Source organism: Podarcis erhardii (assembly GCF_964252035.2).
Source record: "Podarcis erhardii genome assembly, chromosome: Z".
In the NCBI taxonomy this organism is placed as follows: Eukaryota; Metazoa; Chordata; class Lepidosauria; order Squamata; family Lacertidae; genus Podarcis; species Podarcis erhardii.
In genome coordinates this window covers 28,620,753-28,645,561 of record NC_138504.1, presented here as the reverse complement: position 1 = coordinate 28,645,561, position 24,809 = coordinate 28,620,753, and the positions used below count along the sequence as shown (strand labels likewise).

General features: G+C 46.0%; 1 protein-coding gene and 1 long non-coding RNA gene across 4 annotated transcripts in view; one reads left to right on the top strand and one right to left on the bottom strand.

Moving 5' to 3' along the window:
- Positions 1–19,292: 19,292 nt before the first annotated feature.
- LOC309333658 lies at positions 19,293–20,083 on the bottom strand. Its single transcript, XR_014152649.1, has 3 exons — positions 20,012–20,083; positions 19,803–19,936; positions 19,293–19,656 (listed from the first exon to the last, which is right to left on the bottom strand). It is a non-coding gene; the product is annotated as an uncharacterized lncRNA (long non-coding RNA).
- Positions 20,084–23,492: 3,409 nt separating this feature from the next.
- Positions 23,493–24,809, top strand: part of LOC309333509 (actin-binding protein WASF3-like) — a 75,082-nt gene continuing 73,765 nt past the window's right edge. The window contains exon 1 of one of the 3 annotated variants that reach the window (XM_081847144.1): positions 23,493–23,694. The gene's annotated coding sequence lies outside the window, so the exon portion shown is untranslated. The remainder of the gene's footprint in view (positions 23,695–24,809) is intronic. The other 2 variants (XM_081847142.1, XM_081847141.1) reach the window with 2 other exon arrangements.

Below are 24,809 nucleotides of genomic sequence, written 5' to 3'. Positions count from 1 at the left end.
AATGTTCTGCAACCTCTCCATTGCCGAATCCAGGTGTAAATCTGTGTCAATAAACCAGGTTATTGGTGGCTTGATTTTCCCAATGGGGAAACAATTCTGTGAGCACCTGGAACACCCTGGAATCTTGCCACTGCTTGGCAGAGATTGGGGGAGTCGTGCAACCTTCATAACAATGTAAGTCAGTGTGGTGAAGTGATTAACGTGTTGGACTAGGACAGGGGTCAGCAAACTTTTTCAGCAGGGGGCCAGTCCACGATCACTCAGACCTTGTGGGGGGGGGCGGACTATATTTTGAAGAAGAAAAATGAACGAATTCCTATGCCCCACAAATAACCCAGAGATGCATTTTAAATAAAAAGACACATTCTACTCTTGTAAAAACATGCTGATTCCTGGACCATCCGTGGGCCGGATTTAGAAGGTGATTGGGCCGTATCCGGGCCCCAGGCCTTAGTTTGCCTACCCATGGACTAGGGCCTAGGAGACCAGGGTTCAAATCCCCACATAGCCATGAAACTGACTGGGTGACCAATATATATACATAAGGTAAAGGGACCACTGACCATTAGGTCCAGTCGTGGCTGACTCTTGGGTTGCGGTGCTCATCTCGCTTTACTGGCCGAGGAAGCCAGTGTACAGCTTCCGGGTCATGTGGCCAGCATGACTAAGCCGCTTCTGGCAAACCAGAGCAGCACACGGAAACGCCATTTACCTTCCCGCCGGAGTGGTACCTATTTATCTACTTGCACTTTGACATGCTTTCAAACTGCTAGGTTCGCAGGAGCAGGGACCGAGCAATGGGAGCTCACCCCGTCGCGGGGATTCGAACCGCCGACCTTCTGATCAGCAAGTCCTAGGCTCTGTGGTTTAACCCACAGCGCCACCCGCGTCCCTATATATATACATACATTGAGATAAAAAAGAAAAGATTAAGACAGAAAAAGAAAAAGGAAGGAAGGAAGAAAACATACACATTTTTTTGTATTATTATACAATCATTCAGTGAATTTCTAAAGAAAGACTTCCAATTCTTCTCATTGTACTTGTATTGTTATTTACATTTAACACACATCCTTCTATTACCCTGATTTGTTTTTGGTGGCACTGTGGTCTAAACCACAGAGCCTAGGGCTTGCTGACCAGAAGGTCAGCAGTTTGAATCCCCATGACAGGGTGAGCGCTTGTTGTTCGGTCCCAGCTCCTGCCCACCTAGCAGTTCAAAAGCACGTCAAAGTGCAAGTAGATAAATAGGTACCGCTCCGGTGGGAAGGTAAACAGTGTTTCCGTGCACTGCTCTGGTTTGCCAGAAGTGGCTTAGTCATGCTAGCCGCATGACCTGGAAGCTGTCTGCAGACAAATGCTGGCTCCCTTGGCCTACAGAGCGAGATGAGCGCACAACCCCAGAATTGTCCGCGACCGGACCTAACGGTCAGGGGTACCTTTATCTTTTACTCTAGTAAATTAACATTTACACCTTTTATTTTACAAGGATCAGTTTAGTTCCGCGAAGAGATTGTTATTTGTTTTTTTAAAAAAATATATTTATTAAAAGTTTTTAATTACAATACAAATAAATAAAACACAGTAATACATCTCATAACACATTTTCTTATCATCTTTGGACTTCCTCGCATCTCCCACTCCTGCGTTCTTAATTTAAAAATTTAATCCAGCAATTTATCACCCTGTTTCTATTCTTTAATGGCTAATCTCCAGATGTTATTTCACACATTTTATCTACACTTGTTTGAAATCTTAAACAATTTTAAATTTAACCTAATCATTGTCAAATTTGAACTTCTCTTCATAAATCACATCATCTATTTTAATGGTGCCAAGTTGTTTATGATCTAGCCTCCAACTTAACATTCATACAGTTTATAATGTTTTTGCAAGTAAGTCTTGAATTTCTTCCAGTCCTCCTCTACCGTCTCCTCTCCCCAGTCTCAGATTCTGCCAGTCATCTCAGCCAGTTCCATGTAGCCTATCAGTTGCGTCTGCCATTCTTCCAGTGTGGGTAAATCTTGGGTTTTCCAATGCTTAGCAACGAGTATCCTTGCTGCTGTTGTTGCGTATGTTATTTGAACAATATGTTTTTAGGTAATCTTTGAATATTTTCCATTCTTTGTATACTACTTTCTGGTTTGAGAGCCCTCTTACTTTCCCCATCATATTTGCCAGTTCAAGGTATTCAATCATAAGAGCCTGCCATTCTATTATCGTGGGTGTTGTTTCATTTTTCCACTTTCTTTCCACTAATATTCTGGCTGCTGTTGTTCCATACATAAACAATGGTCTTATATCTTTTCTAATTTCTGCTGACATTATTCCTAGGAGGAAGGCTTCTGGTCTTTTTCTGAATGTAAATCTAAATAGCTTTTTGAATTCATTATATAATTTATCCCAAAATACACGGATGACTGTGCAATTACACCACATATATACCGTAAGTATGTCCCTGACTCTTTTTTGCATCTCCAGTAAGTTGGTGATCTACCTTTATACATTTTAGCAAGTTTTGCTGGAGCGTGGTGCCATCTATAAAGATTATAGCTCACCATGAATTTTATGTCCTTTCTCCATAATCTTTCCCATTGTTCCAGATAGATATTATATCCAAGCTCTTGTGCCCATCTCACCATTACAACTTTAACTTGCTCTTCTTTCACTTCCCATTCTAATAAATAGTTGTATATTCCTGAGATATGTTTTCCTTTATTATGAGTTAGCTCTTTTTCAAACTTAGATGTTCCTTTTGCCAGACCATCTCTCTTGTCTAAACTCAATCTTTGGTTTATTTGAAAATATTGGAGCCTATCTGTCAAGTGGCTTTTAATTTCATCATATTTTTTCAGCATTGGCTTATCTTCCACAAATCCTAGCAGTACTCGATAGGTGGACCATTCCTTTTTCATTTTCCTTTCTTTGACTGCTATGGCTTCTGCAGGAGAGGTCCACAAGTGTATCTGTGGCTCTAACAACCTTTTATATTTCTCCCAAATCTTATACAGGGATTTTCTTATCACATGATTCAAGAAACCCTTATGAACCCTCACTTTATCATATATCAAATAGACATGCTACCTGTATCGATTATCGTGGTGAGGAAAAACCGCGAATTAAACATCAATTGTTAATAGATAAGAAGGAGAGAGGAGGCTTCTCACTCCCCGACTTAGAACTTTATCATACGGCTGCAGGGCTGGGCTGGCATAAGGAATGGATTACGTTAGAGGACACAGACATGCTAGATCTTGAAGGCTAAGATAAAGTTTCTTAAAGGTGCCAAGAGTTGTCAGGAGACCCCTATTTTACTCACAGTGCTACAGTTCTTAGAGTTCCCTGTAAAGAGGGATAAAGTGTTAAGCCACTGTGGGAATTGTAATACAGTGGTACCTTGGGTTAAGAACTTAATTCGTTCTGGAGGTCTGTTCTTAACCTGAAACTGTTCTTAACCTGAAGCACCACTTTAGCTAATAGGGCCTCCTGCTGCTGCTGCGCTGCTGGAGCACAATTTCTGTTCTCATCCTGAAGCAAAGTTCTTAACCTGAAGCTCTATTTCTGGGTTAGCAGAGTCTGTAACCTGAAGTGTCTGTAACCTGAAGCATATGTAATCTGAGGTACCACTGTATAACTGCTACCCTGAGAATCCAAAAATGGTAACAGCGACATGTAGAAGAAGATGTAGGGGTCAAAAATTAATCATGCTCCGAAAGTTGATAGGAGTTTTCACGAATTGCTAGATAAGTGGGGAACAGGAGGAAAGGTGGAGGGGAGACTAGGAGGAACCAGTGGCGGAGCATATGCCCACGCTGCCCAGGGCGGGCGCACTCCTGAGGGGGGCGGGGCCTGGAGGGTGCCATCCGCCCACGACTGCCAAATGTCACCCCCCTCAGCAAAGACACCCAGGTCAGTCCACCCCCACCGCACCCCCCTTCCTCCATCCGTGGGAGGAACCCCACTCTTCTTGCAGCACAAGTGTAGGGTAAAGTTGATACTACCAGCTCTGACATTTTGCCACACACACTGCAGCAGATGGGTTTTTCAAATGGTACACGGGAGTTATTTTAATGCATCTATGCAGCCCAATGGGGAATCACGATCAAACCACTGTCAGCTTTCAGTAGGGAAAAATTACATTTCCATCTCTGCTTTCTTATTATGCTGTAGCCCTGACACCTAGTGGCACATGGAAGGATTGCTACCACCTTCCTGCGACATGAAGCACATTATTTTCCTCAAAAAGAAATCTGAGCACTGTAGTTTGCTTCTCTTGGAGTTACAATTCCCAGCAACTCTCAACAGTGTCGAGAATCCCTTGAAAGACTGGGTTTTGAGTGTGCTTTAAAGGTACAGTGTGTACACAGAAACTTCTGATCATTGCGCAGAGCATTCCACAGATCCCAACCCACAATCCAAAGCCATGGGAATCAATCTCTGCACTGACTGCATAGGTGGGCCAATGTGGTGAAACAGACTAAAGTCATGCAGACCCTGGATGAAATCTCCACTTAGCCATTAAGGGCACTGGATGGCTTTGGGCCAGCCAATCTCCTTCTGCTTGCCTCTCATACTCCACCCTACACCACAAGGTTGTTGTAAAGATAAACTAGGGCATAACCTGGGGAGAAAACAGCAAAGACCTGGTGAGAAGAGCACAGCAGAGGTTATATTTTCTGAGAATCCTCCAGAAAAACAATCTCTCAAAGGACCTGTTGATGGCATTTTACCATTGCACTGTGGAGAGCGTATTAACTTATGGTCTGTGTGTGTGGTTTGGGAGCTGCACGACCAGGGAAAAAACAATGCTATCCAGGGTTGTAAAGACTGCAGAGAGAATAATTGGGTGCACTCTTCCCACCTTAGATCAAATCTATGCTGCCAGGTGCCATAAGAAAGCAGCATAGATAGCGCAGGATAGTACGCACCCCAGAAATGATCTCTTTCAGCTTCTGCCTTCTGGAAGAAGGTATAGGGTTATAAAGGCCAGGACTAGCCGCCTGAGAAACAGTTTCTACGCAAATGCAATTCTGGTTCTAAACGCAGCATAAGGGGTCTCTATAGTACAGTGTATTTTAAAATGGGGTTTCAGAGTTTTTAGAGGTTTTTGAATGTTTTATGTAGTTTCTATGTAGTTTTATGTAGTTTTTATGTAGTTTTATGTAGTTTTTCAATTACATTGTCCTGCATGGGACAATGACAATAAAGATATCGTATATCGTATATACTTCTCAAACCTAGTGCCCTCCAGATGTTTTGAACTAAAATGGCTGCACTGGCCATTGCTGATGGGACCCATAGTCCAAACTGTCTGTGGGGTCACCAAGTTAGGGAAGGCTGAGCCATGTGTGCTACTGTGAGGACCATGGAGAAAAGGTGGACTATAACAAAGACTTTGGGTTCATGAGAGAATTTGTTGCTGACAGTTCTCCTGCTGCATGTGAGTGTGCTCTGGCCTAGAGTTTAGAAATTGCTGACTTAAGAAAACACGTCACCTAGAAATGGTGTGGGGGTTTTTTTGGGGGGGGGAGAAAGAACTCACTCACCCAATCAGAACATCATCTGGCCAGAATCACATTATTTGTTTAACTCATTGTGACACATAAGGAACTGTAGTTGTAACCACTGGTGGAGGAAGAGGAGTGCGGGGGGAGTGCACCGCCCCCGGCAGCATGATTCCGGTGGGGTGCCATTGCGGCTCCCCCCCACTTGCGCTGGGCACCATACCCCTGCAGGCAGTGTGCCCCACCCCCAGAACGCACGCCCCACCCCTGCGGGCCGTGCACCATGCCCCCGAGACATGTGCCAGCCCCGCCCTCGCCTCCTCTCCACCCCCTGGTGCCGGAGCATGAAGCTCCGCCACTGGTTGTAACAATTCTGAGGTGAATCTTTTTCTGTGAAGCAACTAATCTTCTTATATAGATTTAAATATTAAAAGTTAAATTATTTATGTTTATATTTTAAATTTTTTAAAACCGAAACATTTAGAAAATCCTAGCACTGCATTGTACATAGAAAGCTTGTTCACCCAAAGGAACTTCAACCTGTATTATTGGAAGCTGAATAAAGAGGTCCAATACTTGTAAACAGGTTCAGTGCAATGGGACTTACTGCCAGGTAAGCGTGCATAGATTTGCAGCCTGGGAGTAAGTAGACCACATGCTTGGTATGCGGCAGGTCCTTGGTTCAATCCCTGGCATCTTCGGGTAGGGCTGGCAAGAATCCCTGGAGAGCCACTGCCAGTGAGTGTAGATACTACTCAGCAACAGAAGATACTTTAATGGCACCCAGGGCACACATATGCATGCCATATTCCATAGGGGGCAGGGCATGGGGCTCGGGCGGGTGGGGGGGAAAGAGCCTGCAGCATGCCAGCCGAGCCCTCATCACCCCCACTGCTGGAGCAACACCAGTTCCAAGTCACTTTGCAAGGCTGGGATTTGATTAGGGTTCAGGCTGAACAACGGGGGTGGAGATGCTCCTTCAGGTATATTGAGCCGAGGCCTTTTAGGGCTTTAAAAGTTAGTACCAGCACTTTGAATTGTGGCTCAGAAACATACTGGCTGTAGCTTCCGTGTCACCTTCAAAAGTAACCCCACAAAGAGCTGGGGTTGGAAGAAGAGATTTGCAGCTGTGTCAGTTTGCTGTAGCAAAAACAAGGAAGATTCCTGTTGCAAGGTGAAGACTAACAAATTTAATACAGTATGCTGTAAGCTAATTGGTAACCACAACCTACTCTCCTCAGATACATGAAGCACGATACCGATTTGGAAAGCATGTACACACATGGTGAGGTGTGGGGCAATGAAATCACCAGAGGGAAATGAAATGCATAAAGAACAGAAGGTGACAATTATCTGAAAGTAAAACAGTTACAATGACCAATTAATGAGGCAGCATAGGTGAGAACACCAACACTGTGGCACTGGTAAGCTCATTAACACATGCCGTGTAATAAAAAAAACCTATAAACTGTGATCTTGATTCAAGCCCCAGGTGACAGACGGATTTGAATTGCCTGAGTTGTTAAGAATGCACTCCAATCTGAAATTTTAATGTTGTAAATTTCTTTTTATGTTGTAAACTGCTACAGGTTACATTGTATGATTTTAGATGAAAGTTTTACTTTCATTCTCTGTCGTCCATTGTAAAGGCCTTTAGGTGTATAAAATAAAAATCGGGGTGGGGTGGGGTGGGGTGGGGTGGGGGTGGAATACTCCACTCATAGGAAAAGAAGTTTCTTGGTGTATTTGAGTTCTGCGGTGATTCCTTTTGGTCTTCATGTCCAGGCAGGGAACCTGTGGCCCTCCAAGATGATGAGCTTTGGAATCCAGTAATGTCCCATTCATATTCCCTGACTCACTCAGACCTGTGGCCAGTGTCTCCAATTGGCCAGCGTGGTGGTCAGTAGTGGCCGGTGCCTTTGGGGACTGGTAAGGCAGAAATCAAGGAGACTCAACAAATCAGCAATTTATTTATTTACTGCCTTTAAATTCAACTTTTTCTCTCCAAGGAGCTCGAGGTAGCATACAAGGTTCTCCCCTATTAAGTAGTGGGTAGACAAAGCAGACGACACAGAGATTTCTCCAAATAGTTCTTTATAAGAAAGCTGGAACTGAACCGAATAGCAAACAGCTCAGCCGGCCTGCTTTTATAGGCAGCCGGCTGTCAACATTGTAACAACAACAGCCCAGAGTTTCCCGCCTAAAGTAACTGACGTGGACCTGAGTGAAAACTATATACACTATACTCCTGGTGGCCAGGGTGAGAATTTCAATACATAACACCCCTCCCCACCGAGATAAGGCATTAGTTACAATCATAGTGGTTCCATTACATACAGCAATAACCTTATTGATTCAGTAAGGCACATAAGTATACCGATTCCAATTTTACAAATTCGCAGGCATAACGGTTTCACTATCAACTATATTGTCCATAAGACTCACCATCATGTATTAATTGACCCTATTCACCATACAGCATTACATGTGCAGTTTGTCCGGTGAACATAGTCTTTTAAATAAGCTGGGTGCTTGGAAACCCTGCCAGACCGCCAAGGGCCAGTACTGATTCTGGCTGCGACTGTGGTGTGACCAAATGTGGCATTGAGCCCGAGTTCCCTGGCTCCGCTGCTGTTGAAGGAACCGCCACGAGCATACTCAGCAGACGGTCAGGCATGGCAGTGGTCTGAGTCTCTGGAGAGCTGGGCAGACGCACTGAAATGGCTTGGCTCGGCTCCATGCCTGCAGGTTGTAAGGAAGATGTAAGTGGAACCTCGCCTTCCATTAGTGACCGCTCTGGAGCTGGGGCCACGGTTGGGGACATAGTGGTGGTGTCCAAATCCCCAACCCTGTGCCTTAGCTGGTCTATGTGCCGGCGCCAAAAGTGTCCGTCCTCGAGTGCCACCTGGTACGAACAGGGCCCCATGACTCCCACTACCGTGGCTGGCACCCAAGGAATGTCCCCCACAAAGTTCTGGGCAAAAACCTGATTCCCCAGAATAAAGGACCGTGGCGTGTTAGTACAGCCTGGGGGCTCGGCCACACCAAAGTCTGGGTGCAGCCGGTCAAGTGGAGACTTAAGGAGGTGGCCCATAAGCAGTTCGGCTGGGCTCCGCCCTGTGGCTACATGAGGGGTGATGTGCTGCACAAGCAAATATTCAGTGACCAAATATTCAGTGACCAAATATTCAGTTGTCCAAGATGAGGACATCAGGACACCCATGAGTTGCAAACAGGCTGCACAGCACCCGGATGACGGCTTCAGTAGTGGTGGAGGGCATCAGGGCCACCTCCAGCCATTTGGAATAGGCGTCTACCACTACCATAAAGGTCCGGCCATGAAAGCGGCCGGCAAGATCGATGTGCACCCTCGACCAGGGTGCCTTGGGCATCTCCCAGGTGCCGACGGTGCAGGTCTCGACTCTTGGCATGCTTGACCCAAGAAGTGATGGCATCGTCTATGTTAGGCCACCAGACGTAACACCAAGCCAACGCCTTCATTTTGACGATCCCTGGGTGGCCGATGTGCAGAGCCTCGAGGACGCATTGGCGGAGTCTCTGGAGAATCACGACTCAGTCTCCCCACAGTAGGCAGCCGAGGTGAGCCGAGAGCTTGTGCTGTCTGGTTGCAAACGGCTGGCACTCTGGTGTGAAAGACCCTTCCGGCCACCCCCTCCACACCCAGTTGAGTACACGGTTGGTGGTGTGGTCCTGGGCAGATGTGGAGGCTACACTGGTGGCCGATACTGGTGCTGCTGGGAGGTCCTCAATTAGGAGGCATGATGAAGCACAAGCGCTGGAAGAGGGCAACGACTGAGAGCATCAGCGTGGCCCATCAATTTTCCAGGGCGATGGACGAGCTGGTAGCTGTAAGCTGCCAGAAAGACAGTCCATTGCAGCATGTGTGGCGAGAGGACCAGTGGAGTTGGTCGATCACTGACGAGGAGGCCCAGGAGCAGCTTGTGGTCAGTGATGAGGTCGAAGGTTCTCCCACAGAGGAACCTCTTTACTCCAGCCACAAGTGCCAGTGCCTCCTTGTCAAGCTGTCTATAATTCCATTCGGCTAGAGACAGTGTCCAGGAGACAGCGTCCGGGAGAAGTAGGCGAGCGGTGCTTCCCTACCATCTGGAAACCAGTGACTGAGGACGGCGCCGATGCCAAAGGGCGAGGCGTCGCAGGCAAGGACCAGCGGCCTGGCTTCACTGTACTGTACCAGCACACTGTCCAATGAGAGGAGGGCTTTGATTGCGTTGAAGGCCGTAGTTTCCCGATGACCCCAGGACCACGGTACCTTCATGCTGAGGAGACAGTGTAGAGGCTCGGCTAGCGTTGATTTGTGGGGCAGGAACATGTTGTGGAAGTTCAGCAGTCCCAGGAACGCCTGCAACTCTGCCTTGCTTTTTGGAATCGGGGCCTGCTGAATGGCCCGGATCTTGGATTCAGTCGGGTGAAGACTGGAGGCATCGATAAGGTAGCCCAGGAACTCCACCTGCAGAAAGGCGATCTGGCACTTTTCTTTTTTCACTTTGAGCCTGGCCTCCTGGAACCTGGAGAGCACAGCGCAGATGCGCTCGAACAGCTGCTGATTTGAGTCTGCGGATACCAACACATCATAAAAATATGGCACCACACCCGGAAGCCCCTGCAGGAGACGCTCCATGAGGCTTTGAAAGATGCCAGGAGCCACGCTCACCCCCAACTGCAGCCGGCAGCACCAGAACACCCCTCAGTGGGTGACAATTGTCTGAGCTTCAGCAGAGGCGTCGTCGACAGGCAGTTGTTGATAGGCTTGGGCAAGGTCCAGTTTAACGAAGACCTTGCCATCACCCAGGGAATGCAACAGTTGGTAGACGACGGGAACCGGATAAGCATGCTGCTGAAGCACCTTGTTGATCGTGCACTTATAGTCTGCGCATATTCTCACTGACCTGTCCGGCTTCACAGGCATGACAATGGGGGTTTCCCACTTGGCATGGTCAATTGACTCCAAAATGCCTTGCACAATCAGCTTGTCAAGTTGTTCGTCCACCTTAGCTTTGAGAGCGAACGGAACCTGGTGTGGCTTTAGCTTGATCAAGGCTAAAGGAGATGGGCACCGTATATGTATGCACTGTATATGTATGTGGTGTGGGTCGAGTTGCCTCTTGGACAGCTTGGGCATGAGTCTTTTGATGGTGCTCCAGGATATGACAGACAAGGCAGACCCGGTGTCAATCTCCATGTCACACGGAGCTCCTTCAATGAGCACGGTGACGTGTAGCTTGTGACGCATAGGTAAGTTGGTTTGGCCAGTCGTTAATCCAGACGAGCAGCAGCAGTTGGTGAGGGCAAAACAGCTTCTGTTGGTGGACCGGGGTGAAGACTTGGACTTGTGAGACGGTGAAGGGGGCGGGTTGGATGGAGCAGATTGGCAGACCTTAGCGAGCATCGCTGACAGATGGCGTCTCTGAATTGACACTTGATACGGGAATGATTGCCTCCACACCCAACACATTCTGATTTGTCCTTGTACCTGTTTGAACTTCCTGTGCTCTCGCTTTGTCTGGGGCATGTCATCGTCGTCGCTGGGGGACGCCTCGTTACTGCTGGCCTCCTTGTGGTGCGCTGGGATTGGCTTCTTAGCAGGATGCGGGCTGCTGTCATTGCGAATCTCCTGGGCGGAGAGTTCAGCAGCTTCTGAGACCACAGCTTCCTCCATGGTCTTCTGTAGTGTGAGGTCTGGTTTGGCGAGGAGACACTGTTGCAGACGGTTGTTCTGAACCCCGCAGACCAGTCGATCCATCAGGGCATCGTCTAAGTCTCGGAACTCATAGTGCAGTGCAGTCTGTCGGAGGGCGGCGATGTAGATGTTGAGCGACTCCCCCTCTGCCTGGTCCCGGTAGTAGAACGCATGGCAGACAGCAATTTTGAATGGCTTTGGGGTGTAGTGGTTTTTAAGCTTCTCCTGTAGCTTGTCCCACGGCGCTGCTTGGACTGCTAGTGGTGCAACCAAAATTGGGGCCGTCTCTAACAACTCAGGCCCACAGAGGCTGAGGAATAGGCCCACTTACACTCCTCTGACCCTTCCATCAGCTCGTTTGCTTGGAGGTAGCAGGCAAACTGAGCGAGGTATAGTATGAGTCCCATGATTCAGAGGCTGGGGCGAATGGCAGTAGAGGCACAAGTGAAGCCATGGTTCCGATGCTGACGTGGTGGGCGATCGATGGAACACAGTGCTCTAGCCAATACCGTCAGCTCTGAATTGGGTTCTGTTCAGTGATTTTGCTCAGTGTTTCAGCTCAAGGATTCCACTCAGTGAGTGTCCGAATCTGGCTGTGCTCTGATGTCCATCCAATCCCAACTTCGTTGCCAGTATTTAGTAGTGGGTTGACAAAGAAGACGACACAGAGATTTCTCCAAGTAATTCTTTATAAGTAAGCTGGAACTGAACTGAACTGAACACAGCTCAGCTGGCCTGCTTTTATAGGCAACTGGCTGTCAACATTGTAGCAACAGCCCAGGGTTCCCGCCTAAATTAACTGATGTGGACCTGAGTGAAAATTATATACACAATACCCCCCCCCCCTTGGTGGCCAGGGTGAGAACTTCAATACATAACATTCCCCATCTCATTTAATCTTTACAAGAGTCCTACAAGATGAGGCTGAGAAGCAATGATTGGTCCAAGGATACCCAGGGAGATTCAAGACCGAGTGAGGATTTACACCCTGGTCTCCCAGGTCCTAGTCCCACAGTCTAGCCACAACAGCACAGATATCTGAGCAGAGGTGTTGTATGCTGGTAGGGTCTCACTCTGGTCAACAATCATGCTGCAACATGCTATTGGTGAATCTGGTTAACCCCCAAGAATATTGATTTGTTTCAGAATAATTATGTGCCAGTATGGAATGGAATAAAGAAAGATCTGGAGGTGTGGGGACGAATGAAGCTATCGTTATGGGGAAGAATCTCAACAATAAAGATGAGTGTGCTGCCAAAGATGCTATTTTTATTTCAGACAATTCCAATAATCAAGGGGACAGCGATTTTTAAAGAATGGCAAAGAGTAATTTCAAGGTATATCTGGCAGGGCCAATAATTCAGTTTAAGTTATTAACGGATGCGGAAAAAAAGAGGAGGCTTCTCCCTGCCAGACTTGAAATTATATTATGAAGCATCATGTCTCTGTTGGTTGAAGGAATGGATAAAGTTAAAAAATACAGTGTTGTTAGACTTAGAAGGTTTTGATAACAGATTTGGTTGGCACGCATATTTATGGTGTGAAAAGAAAAAAATTCATAAAGGCTTTGAAAACCACATTTTCCGAAGATCTCTTATAGAAATATGGGAGAGGTATAAAAGTCTATTAGAACCAAGAGTTCCACACTAGTTATCTCCGTTAGAGGTTATGAGTCTTAAAAAAGTTAATATGAGAGGGAACTGGATTACATATAGAGAATTGATTGTAAAAGAAGGAGGGAAATGGAAAATGAAACCCTATGAATAAGTAAAAGAGTATGTATATGATTGCTTGCATTATTACCAGGTTAATGAAATGTTTAAAAAGGATTTTAAAGAAAGAGGTTTTGATGAAAAAGAGTCAAAATTTCAAATAGAAATAACAAATAATGAATATAAAACTTTATCTAAGATGTATAAAATGTTGCTGGAATGGTATACAAAAGATGAGGAAGTTAAATCGGCCAGAGATTTGGGACATAATATACAGTTTAATGATTGGATAAAATTATGGAATGAAAATATAAAATTTACGGCATGAACTGCGCGAAAGGAAAATGTTATGAAAATGGTTTATAGATGGTATATTACACCCGTAAAATTGGCAAAAATGTATAAAACATGTAAGAAGTGTTGGAAATGTAAAGAAAAAGAAGGAACATTTTATCAATGTGGTAGGAATGTAAGAAGGTGAAAGGTTTCCGGGAACTGATTTATAATGAATTGAAAAAGATGTTGAAATATACATTTGTTAAGAAACCAAAGGCTTTTCTCTTAGGAATAGTAGGAAATGAAATAAACAGAAAGGATTGCAAACTTTTCCAATACGCAGTAACAGCAGCGAGAATACTACTGGCCCAAAAATGGAAACAGGAGCAACTACCAATGCTTGAAGAATGGAGAATGAAGCTGATGGACTATGCAGAACTGGATAAATTGACAGGGAAGATTAGATATCTACAAGACCACAAGTTCATCGAGGACTGGGGAAAATTTGCAGATTATCTGGAAAGTATATGTGATGAGCGAATAACACTAGTGGGATTTCCAGAAGTTCTGTGAATGTTTAAGGAATATTGTATAAAAGAAAATAAGAGAGAGAGGGTATATAAAATGCAATATTAAAATTAGGAAATGCGTAATTAAAAAAATTGGATATGGATGATTGTCAGAGAGGCTGAAGGAAGTCTAAAAGAGAAAATATGTGATAAATTTTGACATGATATTACAAATGTATGTTGGAAAATTAATAAAAATTATTTTTTAAAAAAGCAACATGCTATTGGATCACCCCTCCAGTGGTGGTGGCTGAATCCCCCTACCCAACACCGGATTTAGGACAGTACAGGCAGTTCTTCTGTATAGGATGCCGAGCCAAGGGGGCTAATAATAACAATAACCACCTATATTTATTGGTTATTATTAACCTATATTTTGTCCTCACTTAAATCCCCAAAATCTGTCTCTGCCCCACCTGATATTGCAGGCAAAACAGTGAGTGTCGTGAAGCTGTCCTGGGCAGGAAGTCATCACAGTGTTTTTCTAAGTACGGTATCTCTTTATTCTGGAGGGTTCAGGTCCGTCTCAAAGGCGAGCTCTCAAATATCACAAAACTGTCCCCGTTGCTAAGGTTCCTTTTCTTAAGGGGGGGGTGTGTGTGCATGGGTATTTTCTCATCTCAGCTGCTTCTCTGAGGGTGACCCACTTTACTGCGATGATCTGAGTGGCGACTGAAGAGTCAAGTAAGGCAGAAAGCGGCACTGAGTGCTTGGTGACAGCATGTTTTGCAATAGCACTTCCTCAGGCCAATAAATAATGTAAAGGTTGGTTCTAGTTTTGGGAATGGAAAGGCCTGCAGTGCAAGGTTGTCCTGGATTAATTTTTCAAGAGCACAGAAAGGGCTTTGGGCTTTTACATGAGGCTTCCGATATTTTTGCAGATGGGGAGATAAGAGCTGGTGAGAAACATGCCTTGTAAACAGATAAATAAATAGATGGATGGATAAATTTCCTCCCCTGCTGCTGAACTTTCATTCTTAAGACTTCTGAGGTATCTGCATGTGTCACACATTCATATGTATTTGTCTGTATGTTTACATCCCACCTTTCCTCCAAGGCACTCAATGCAGTGTGTGCAGTTTTCTCCTCCAGCTCATTTTATCCTCACAACAACCCTGTGAGGTAGGTTAAGCAGAAAGACTGTCTGCCAGCAGCCCAAAGTCACCAACTCAGGTGAGCTTCAGGACTGAGTAGGGATTTAAACCTTGGTCTGCCAAGTCCTAGTGCAGGGGTCAGCAACCTTTTTCAGCTGTGGGCCGGTCCACTATCCCTCAGACCATGTGGTGGGTCAGACTATATTTTGAAAAAAATAAAAATGAACGAACTCCTATGCCCCACAAATAACCCAGAGATGCATTTTAAATAAAAGCACACATTCTACTCATGTAATGAGTACGCTGATTCCCGGACCATCCGCGGGCTGGATTGAGAAGGCGATTGGGCTGCAACTGGCCCCTGGGCCTTAGGTTGCCTACCCCTGTCCTAGTCCAACACTCTAATCAGTACACCACACTGCTTCCTTGTGCTGCTCTGATTACTTGACTCTTGATTCTCAGTCATCTGTGTGAACTGTCCCACGAAAAAAAATATTCTTTTCAGGCATGGGGAACCTGTACAGCCATGTTAGTTTATTCTGGCTTTAGTAATATTTTGAAATGGTTCAAATGCAATGAAATGTCTGAACGTTTTTTATGTATGCGACAACAGCAGCAAGAATACTCATCGCAAAGTACTGGAAGACACAAGATTTGCCCACCTTGGAAGAATGGCAGTCGCAAGTAATAGACTACATGGAATTGGCAGAAATGACTGGCAGAATCCGAGACCTGGGAGAAGAATCGGTGGAAGAAGACTGGAAAAAGTTTAAAGACTATCTGCAGAAACACTGCAAAGTTTATGAATGTTAAAAGGATGTTGGATATGAAAATAATATGGCATTAGTGATACAGTGTGAAAAAATATGCAAAAATGTAATAGAAAAAGGGTGAAAGGCAAAAGTTTTATTATGTCAAAAGTAAATAATGTGTTAAAGGTGTTTAAATACAAGGAGGAAAGATTGGAGACATAATAGAGTGATTTTAATAATTAGAAATGAGTTCTGAAAGAGGGCAAGGATTTGCTGTATCTGATTGGGTAAAAAGGAACACAAAAAAGGGAGGCGTGAGGAAGCCAAGAAAGAAAGTTAATCAAGTATGAATTTAAAAGTTGGAGTTTTTATTTTTCTTATCGTTGGGAGGATGTGTATTTTGTTTTTCTGATCTGTTTTATGTGTATTTTTGATTATGTTTTTATTTTTCTTTACCTTTTTATGGTTGTTATGTGTTTTCTCTTTTATAAAAACTTAATAAATATATTTAAAAAACCACACAAATGCAATGAAATGTCTGTTTCTGATGTGCCGTTAAAACTGTGCATTGGTTCATTTGTGTACAATTTTGTAATCTACATTGAGAAGCATTTTGTTTTTAAAGTAGTATATAAGCATTCTGAAGAAAATAAAATAATCTGGCAACTTCTGGAGAACTGCGGGTTCCCCAGTCCTTAACAAGGGAAACTGATGGGGCATATTTAAAATCACTTGATGATAGGGCTCCACATTACAGGACTCTCTTCCAAGGGATGTGCTCTTGGTCCCTGCAGCTGCATGACTTGAAAAGGCTTTGGAAGCCTAGCTGTGCTGAATAGCTTTTACTTGATGTGTTTTATTGATCCTGTTGCTATTGATATGGCTCTGGAATTTGGGTCTTTTTTTTTTTACTGACTGAATTATATATTAATAGATTTTCGTTTTGTATTTTAATGCTTGATCATAAGAGTGCACTGTGTTTTTATATTTGTGTTTTGTTTGCTGCCTTGGGCACAATTTGTCCAGAAATGCAGCCTGCAAGTATTTAAATCAGGGATGGGGAACTTCAGGCTGGTTTTGCTTGGGTGGAATGTCTCTGATATGGCCTCTTGCTTACCTGGGTACAGGATACAGAGGTATATGCAAGTTCATGTAGAAACTAGCTTACTATACAAAGGCAAAATGTTCACACGGCTCTCAGGCTGGGAAAAAGTTCCCCATCCCTTATTTATATTAACAAGGGAACAAAATATATTGCACTACACCACAACCATCTGGGGGCCACTGCCTCCCTTGGTTCCATAAATTCATCCCCAGAGCCCCCTGCCCTGCCCTATATAAAGCATTATTCAAAATACAGCAGTTTCCATGACCCACTAAGGAAGAGAATGACACACAAAAAATCAAAATAGTAACAATTAATTGCACACTTATTCAAAATCCAATCAAAACTATTTAATTAATTCAACAAAACTGATGGACTTTTCGAAGTCTGATAGTTATTTATACTTCAAGCATGCCCTGCTCCCCTTTGCCTCTTTGCACCCAGCTAAGTAAGGCCACTCCCACAGAATGTTGGGGGAAGTGTCCACTTTGGGAAGCAATGAACTAGATCTTTTTCTGCCTGCTCTGTAACCTGCCCAGGGGAGGCGGTCCATTAGGAGTTAAGAGCCATTGCTCCTCCAACCTCAGTCTGCCTCCAGGTAGCCCCTACCTGCACTTCTTACAGGCAGTCTGGAGTGTGGGTGTGTAGGTGTGTAGAACTCATCAGGGAGGAGGATGGGGGCAAAACAAGACTTTGTTGGCCCCACCTGTTATTGGCTTTGGCCCCACCTACTCTTGGGCTCCCCGCCTTTCCCCTTACCTGTTCCAGTGGACTCCAACCACCACTGAAACTGACTGGCTGCTGTCTTGGATGGGCCGTGCTGCTTGACTTGATGTTCACTGGGTCCTGACAGCCACACAGTTTGGGAATTTGCACCCACCTGTTTGACCCCTTTGGAGCATTAGCCCTCTTAACTGTCTGTTTGGCAGGAGGGAGCCTCGCTTGCTCCAGATAAGGAAAAAGTGGATTGATGAATAAAAACATCCCCGTCTGTTCTAGGAATTTATAGCAGGTGTAAGCCAACACATTTGTCGCTTCTTCCCCTGCCCCGCTGATAATGATGAATATTTTCTTCTCTTCAAACATACAAATATTCTCAATGTTAAAAATAAAGGAAATGGGAAGATGAAAGTGAGGTTTCTGGGGAGTGTGTGGGATGGCAAAGATGGTTTTTACCTAAAAGGTTCTCAAGTTGTAGGACTGGAGCAAACACCAGCTCCATCAGGTTGCCCTGTCAGCTTCCAACTACAGGTGCCTTTCCATCAGAAGACTGCAGGGCCTCCCCACTCTCTCTGCCATAAGAACATAAGAAGAGCCTGCTGGATCAGGCCAGTGACCCATCTAATTCAGCATCCTGTTCTCTCAGTGGCCAACCAGAAGCCTGTGGGAAATCTGCAAGCAGGAGCCAATAGAAAGAGCACCCTGCGGTTTCCAGCAACAGGTATTCAGAAACATTGCTTCCTCCAGCCACGGAGGCAGAGCACAACCATCATGGCTAAGGCCAGCAATGTTTGGTTCCATCTCTTCTTGAAATCTCTACATTCCACCTAGTATTTTACAACAACTATGAGCCGTATCTAATGCTGCTGTTGCACAAACAGAAAAGACTTCTACTTGCACAACAGGACTTGACCTTCCTCTCCTCTATGCACCCCATGAACCCTCAAAATCTGCTCCAAAGGGTTGTGGGACCCTTCAGAACAGAGTTTAGGGGCACATGGGAACTGCAGGGGGATGGAGAGGAATAAATGGAAGGTTACGTTTAAAACACATTTAAAGCACATTATTCCCCCCTGCAAAAAAAAAGTCTTGGGACCTGTAGGGTGCTGGGAATTGTAGCTGTTTGGGGTGTAAGCAACAGTTTGCAGGATTCTTTGAGATATGCATGCAGTCAAAGTGCATGTAGCCAAAGTCCACTCAGACAGCAATGGATGCAAATCTCTGTAGATTTTTTTAAAAAAATGCACAGAGGTTTTGTCACCCCTCCTTTAAATAAAAAAGCAAATAAATAATAGATAAACCTCGCACTGAGCTGCCAGTCAGGAGTGAAAGAGGCATTGCAAATATTTTTATTATTTCTTCTCTGCAAAATTTTATATACCACTTGATTGTAAGAAGAGGGGAAAAAAACACCTCAAAGCAGTTTGCAAAAAAAGAACAAAGAAATAAAATTAACCCTTAAACAGCTTTAAAAAAAGCAGCTATTTGAAACATTCCAAAAGTAATTAAACTAACAAACTAAAAGCACACGTTAAAACACATTACAACATTCTACATATCTGGGTAGGCTTGCCTAAACAAAAATGCTTTAGTACAGTGGTACCTCGGGTTGCAGACGCTTCAGGTTACAGACGCCACTAACCCAGAAATAGTACCTCGGATTAAGAACTTTGCTTCAGGATGAGAACAGAAATCGTGTGGCGGCGGCGTGGCAGCAGCCGGAGGCCCCATTAGCTAAGGTGGTGCTTCAGGTTAAGAACAGTTTCAGGTTAAGAACGGACCTCCAGAACGAATTAAGTTCTTAACCCGAGGTACCACCGTATGTGCCAAAAAGAGTACAGTGGTGCCTCGCAGGACGAAATTAATTCGTTCTGCGAGTTTTTTCGTCTAGCGAATTTTTCGTCTTGCGAAGCACGAAATCCCATAGGAATGCATTGAAAATCAATTAATGCGTTCCTATAGTCAAAAAAAGTCCAAACAAAGCCAAATTTGGTACAAAAAGAGTTTATTAACTGCTCTTTAAAGTCACACATACTGTAAAGAGCATTTCAAAAATTGAAGGAACAATAAATTAAGTTTCTAAACATGACAGAAAAACATTTAAAAATCAACATTTTTTTTAAAAAAAAAACATGGCCCAATGGTCACAGAAAATCATAAAAATTAAAAAAAAAACCACACAAGCTCCCAGATTCTTGCAAACCCCTCCCCAACTGTTCCCCCACCCACCCACCACACAGAAATTCAAACCCAGAATTTTTTTTTAAAAAAACTACATGGCCCAATGGTCACAGAAAATCATAAAAATTCAAAAAAAAAAACCCACACAAGCTCCCAGATTCTTGCAACACCCCCCCAACACCAAGTCCTTCAATTCCAAACACCCCAACCCAAAATCCAAAACCCCCCAAAAAAGTTTTAAAAGTTTAACTTACCAAATGGATGCAAAAGAAGTTTTGGAAAAGCTTCAAAAATCACCAAAGTCCTCAAAAACCTGAAAAAAGGCTACCAAACCGCGCGCTATGAGTTGCTCCTCGAAGTCAAGTCGCAACTGCACCACTTCAAGCAATGCACCCTGGGTATTAATGGTTTTAAGAAAAAGGAAACAAACTTGCCAGACGTTTTCGTCTTGCGAAGCAAGCCCATAGGGAAATTTGTCTTGCGAAGCACCTCAAAAAATGGTAAACTCTTTCGTCTAGCGAGTTTTTCATCTTGCGAGGCATTCGTTTTGTGGGGCACCACTGTACAGTGAAGTTGCCTTCCTGATATAAATAGGCAGGGAGTTCCAAAGTGTGGGAGCTACCATGCTAAAAGATTGATTGTTTACAAATAGTTGCTAATAGCAGGCGTCAGCAACCTTTTTCAGCCATGGGGCCGGTCCACCGTCCCTCAGACCATGCAGCGGCGTAGCGTGGGTTATCAGCACCCGGGGCAAGGCAAGTAATTTGCGCCCCCTAACCTGGGGCAAGGCAAGTAATTTGCGCCCCCTAACCCGGGGCAAGGCAAGTACAGTAATTTACTCTCCCAAGCAGCAGCAGCAAGGCTTCTCTTTCCCCCGCGCTCTCCCAGAGCTGCCTCTTTTCTTTCCTTTTTTCCCTTTCTCCAAGGCTTTTCGCTTTCTCTCCTTAATTGATTCCCCCTCCACACCGCGGCGTTTCCTGGCTGCTTCCCCCCCCTTCCCCCCTCTCTCCTCCTCGCTCTGCTTGCCTTGCCCTGCCCTGCCTGAGGGCGCCCTGAGGAGACTCCACTCTCCTTTTTGACCAGGCGAGGTGGAAAAAAGGGGGGAAAGTCTCTTCCCGCCCCCTCGCCAGACTCCCTGCTCGGCTCGGCTCACTACCCAGGCGGCCAGTGGAGAGAGAGCCGCAATTACCATAATGTTCCTCTCCCTCCGCTTCGCCAAGCTGTCAAAGCCCGGCAGCAGCGGCCACGGCAGCAGCAGGCGCAGCCAGACCCCCGCCAGCCAGCCAGCCCGCCCGCCCGCCCGGCTTCCTCTCCTTTTTTTGCCCGCGCTCGCTCGGCTTTGCTCTCCCCCTTCTGCGACCTCCTCGCCAAGCCGAGCGAGCGCGGGCTCTCTAACCCGTGGATTTTAGTAGGGGCAGAAAGCTGCTAGTGCGAGTACGCCCCCCGCCCAAGTTGCGCCCGGTGCGGCCGGCACCCCTGGCACCCCCCACGCTACGCCACTGAGACCATGTGTTGAGCCGGACTATATTTTTGGGGGGGAAATGAACAAATTCCTATGCCCCAGAAATAACCCAGAGATGCATTTTAAATAAAAGCACACATTCTACTCATGTAAAAACACCAGGCAGGCCCCACAAATAACCCAGAGATGCATTTTAAATAAAAGGACACATTCTACTCATGTAAAAACACGCTGATTCCCAGACTGTCTGTGGGCCGGATTGAGAAGGCGATTGGGCCTTAGGTTGCCTACTCCTGGCCTAGAGGGACCAAACATCTGACTTAGTGCAAGGCAGCTTCCTATGAGGTTTGTAAAATTTATGTGCATTGTGGAGAAAGTGGATAGACAGAAAGCCCCCATCTCACCCATAACACCAGAACAGCTTTTTCCAACCATATATTTTGGATTATGACTCCCATCAGTCGAGCAGGCTGGGGTGGATGGGAGTTGTAGTCTAAAACGTCTGGCATAAGGCTACGTTATTGTTTATTCATTAAATTTACACCCTGCCCTTCTTAGAAACAATTCCAATGCAGATGCAAACTGGGAAAGATCTCTGCTTTAAAAGCCTTGTTAAAAGAGGAAGCTCTTCAGCTGGTGCTAAAAAGACAGTGGAGATGGCATCTGTCTAAAATTTAAGGGTAGAGATTCCAAAGAGTAGATGCCATCACATGGAAACACCTGGTTTCAATGTTATGCAGAAAGGACCTCCTATTAAGATGACATCTCTGCAAGAAGGCCTCTTTAACCCGTTGGTACCTCAACGTTTTTGGGCCATCACCCCCTTGGTTCCATAAACTCATCCCCAATGCCCTACCATATAAAAAGCATTATTCAGAAGAGCAGTTTGGACCATCCACTAAGGAAGATAATAATACAATAACATTCAAAGCAGTTACAGTCAAGTTGCACATTTATTAAATATCCAATTTAAACTGTTTAATTTAATTCAACAAGATTGATGAACCTGATCCAGTGATAGCAGCTTTTTGAAGTCTGATAGTTACTTACACGTCCTGCCACTCCCTTTCCTTTTAGCAATAGTGGTTTGGACAATCTGCTAAGGAAAATAACAACACAATAAAATTCAAAACAGTAACAATTAATTGCACATCTGTTCAAAGTCCAATTAAAACTATTTATGATTAACTTGACCCAGTTGATTCTGAGCCGGACAAGCGTATTGGCAAGGCAACTCCAGCAATGGCTTGCCTTTCCAAAAGGGTATGGGAGAATGTGATGCTAATGACCAATACCAAGATGAAGTCTTGCATGTTGAGCACACTGCTTTATGGAAGTGAGTCGTGGGCAACTTACACCTGCCAGGAGCAATGCCTCAGCATCTTCCACATGCACTGTGTTATGAAGATTTTGGGCATCACATCTCAAGACAGAGTCTCAAACAAAGATGTGCTCTCCCAAGCCCACATTCCCAGCATGTTCACACAGCAACGTCTACACTGGTTTGATCATGTTCACAGAATGGAAGATGGCAGGATCCCCAAGGAAATGCTCTATGGGGAACTGGCTTCAGACCCCAGGCCCATTGGCAGACCAACTCTACATTACAAAGATGTCTGCAAATGTGGCATGAAGGTTGGCAACATCAACCCTACTGTGTGGGAATCCCTTGCAAACGACCGCAGTGCCTGGAGACAGACAGGTCATGCATCCACAGCAGTGATCAGAGGGGGAATGACTGATGGGAGGAGTGCTGAGAGAATAAATACCATGGTGCATCTGCAGCAGCACAGCTGGATGCCTTCATCTACCCCAGCTGCAACAAAACATGTCTCTTCTGCACCAGCCTCTAGTCACAGCAGGAGCCATAGAAGCCAACTCCTAGGGGGTGAGCATTGCCATTCAAATGCTGTGTGTGTGTGCCTCATCATGTGGCTGATTATGCAGGGTGGGGCTTATCTGCCCCCTTTTTTCAAGCTGGCACTCAGGCAACTTGATACAGTAGTCATTTACAACTCCAGCACACACACACCCCTTGCCTTTCAGTGCCACACCTAGGTAATTCCATCCCAAAGGGCAGTACCACCCACTTTGGGAATACAGTAACTGATCTAGCTAGTATTGCCAGCACCGATTGGCAGCTTCTTTCCAGGATTTCATTCCCCGCCATACCTGGGCAGGTGGGGACTGAGCCTGGCGCTTTCTGCGTGCAGAGCAAATGCTCTGCCAACTCCAGCATTGATGACAGCCTCCCCACGGATGGATGCGATGGGTTTTGGGGGGAGGGGTTGTCTTCTTCTCCCCACAGCTAGAGAAGCTGCTGCTGGTTGTGGTGGTGGTGATGGAGGCGCATGCGCTGTGCTCGTACTGCGGAGCCCAAAGCTCGCAGGGAAGCGCTCGCGCACCAAGCCTCCGCCGCGCGTGCGCTCTCCTGCACGCACCGAGAGAGGCAGTAGGAGCTGCTGCGATACTCAGAGCAGAAGCTGCGGGTGCATCCTCGGTTCTGCAGCCTCCTCAAGTAGCATGACAGGCGGAGACAGGAGCTGCAGCGGCAGCGGCAGGCGCTGAGCCCATCACCGTCGCTTCCAGCATCCCAGCAGGTGACAATGTGGAAATGCGATTTCTTGCTTTGCATTTTTGAAAATAATTCCCCCCCCCCTTTTCTCCCTCCTCCCTCCGTTTCGCTGCAGGGTGATGCAAAATGTGAAGGGCTCTCACTTTGCATGGCGATGCGCTGGAAGGGCGGGTTGGCCGGCTGATGCTATCCTTTTTGGCTCCCTCCCCACCCCCGGATCTAGGGCTTGGCAGGCGAGGAGGGAGACAGCGAGAGTGAGAGCGCCTTTGGGCACCCTGGATTTGTGGGCTAGCAGCAAGTACTCTCCCCCCCCCCCCCCGCTCACTCTTTTTTCCGGGAAAGAGGAGGGGAGGGGGCGCATGGTGATGGGGAGGCTGGAGGGGGCTCCATTGCATTGCGCGAGGGAAGTGGCAGGGCAAGGCGAGTGGGTGGCTGGCTGCCTGCTGCCTGCTGCCTGCTGCATGCTGCGGCGCTTGGCACATTCCGGTTGCTAGAATGTGGGCAGGAGGGCATGCGTGCCATTATTAGCAGAGAAGGGGGGGCGGGCAGAGAGAGCGCGAGAGAGCGGGGCGTGGGGGAGAGAGGGACAGATTCCGCTGTCAGCCTTAACTAGAGAGAGGTGGGGTGGGGGTAGGTGTTCCAAAGTGGAGAGCGAAGGATATGGGGGCGGGGCGGGACCCTTACATCTAGGGATCCATAAAGACAGGGTAGCTCAGGGAGCTCTCTGGAGAAGGACATCGCTTTTTGCACATCATTCTATGGCACCTGCTTCAGCATATATTGGGTGGGTACTTTGGAAAACCACCGATGTTGGCTTACTGCATTCCCTTTCGGGCAATTTCCACAACAGAAGGGCACGTGAGGGTGTTGGGAGGGAGGCCTCGAAGACTAGAAACTGGTTTGTATGGGAGCCCAAGAGGGCCCCGCTTGCAGGACATGAGAAAGTACCTTGAAGCATGTGCAGAGTGCTTTGCCTCACTGCAGCTGCGTAACCAAGGTCAGCATTCCATGCATCTCTTGGATAAGCAAATGGAATTTCCAGGTCAGAGATTACGGCTTCTTGACCGCCTTGAGTCCTGGCATCTCAGGTTTTAGAAGCCGATTAGCCAGTGGCTGTGAGCTTGCCATACAGCTGGGCTT